Consider the following 1,680-nt stretch of genomic DNA (forward strand, 5'->3'; position numbering starts at 1 on the left):
CACCACCAAAAACAACAAGCGCACCCCCCGGGTCACGGGCGTGAAATCCCGCATGTATTTAGTCCACCAGAAATATGAAGGGTGGAACACCAAGGAACAAGATTTATGAAATCAGTTCGGCTCTCGCCGCATGGGTACCAGGGGGGTCTGCGTGCAATACGTAGAAGGATAAGTTCCTTTCCATGAACGTATCAAGATTGATGGAGACAAAACTACGAGGGAAGAACCATCTTTGATGTAAAGGGAACCAAAAATAGACTTTGTGAGAAACCAGTGTCCAACATTCATGGAACCATTGTTAAATGCACTAAAAAACGCATGACGCGATAATGGATTCCACAATGCACACAGTGTCCTACTTCTATGTATCCTAAATCGCGATCAAATCGCACTCGTTGCTCAGCGTCATATCTAACATCAATTGGAAGCGCGAGAGGTAGTGACCCCTCCTCAGTTTTGACTTTTGCCATAAGAACCACCAAAACTACGAGGGAAAAAACCGTCTTTGACGGCAAGGGAAACAAAAAAGACTTTTGTGAGGATCGGGTGTCCCACATTCATGGGCCCATTGTTGAACCCACTCAAAAAACACATGTCGCGATAATGGGTTTGCGGTCGCTATGAAGAACCGTCAAAACTATGAGGGCAGAACCTTCTTTGATAGGAAGGGAACCGAATATAGACTATGTGAAGAATCGGTGTCCCACATTCATGGAACCGTTATTCACCTCACTAAGAAATGCACGATGCGATAATGGGTTCACAGGTCGCATGAAGAACCACCAAAACTAGGAGGGAAGAACCGTCTTTGATGGGAAGGGAACGAAAATATACTTTGTGAGGATCTGGTGTCCCACATTCATGGAACCTTTGTTCAATCGACTACAAAACGCACATTGCGATAATGGGTTCGCACGTTGCCATGAAGGACCGCGAAAACTACGAGGGAAGAACCATCTTCGATGGGAAGGGAACCGAAAATATACTTTGTGAAGAACTGATGTCCCACATTCATGGAACCGTTGTTCAACTAACTCAAAATGCACAATGGGATAATGGATCCTTCGGTCACCATGAAGAACCACCAAAACTACAAGGGAAGAACCGTCTTTGATATGAAGGGAATCCATGATAGACTTTGTGAGGAACCAGTGTTCCACATTCATGAAACCATTGATCAACCCACTAAAAAATGCACGACGGGATAATGAGTTCCCGATCGCGATGAAGAACCGCCCGAACTACGAGGGGAGAACCGTCTTTGATGGGAAGGGAACCGAAAGTAGACTTCTGTGAGGATCCGGTGTCCCACATTCATGGACCCATTGTTTAATCCACTTAAGAACACATGTCATGATAATGGGTTCGTGGGTCGCTATGAAGAACCGCGAAAACTTCGAGGGAAGAACCACCATTGATGGGAAGGGAACCGAAAATATACTTTTTGAAGAACCGATGTCCACATTCATGGAACCGTTGTTCAACTCCCTCCAAAAATGCAGGGTGCGATAATGGGTTCTCAGGTCACCATGAAACTACAAAGGAAGAACCGTCTTTGATTGGAAGGAAACTGAAATAGACTTTGTGAGGAAGCATTGTCCCACATTCATGGAAACGTTGATCAACCCACTAAAAAACGCACGACGAGATAATGGGTTCGCGGGTCGCCATGAAGAGCCA

Source organism: Triticum dicoccoides, chromosome 1B (assembly GCF_002162155.2).
Source record: "Triticum dicoccoides isolate Atlit2015 ecotype Zavitan chromosome 1B, WEW_v2.0, whole genome shotgun sequence".
Lineage (NCBI taxonomy): Eukaryota > Viridiplantae > Streptophyta > Magnoliopsida > Poales > Poaceae > Triticum > Triticum dicoccoides.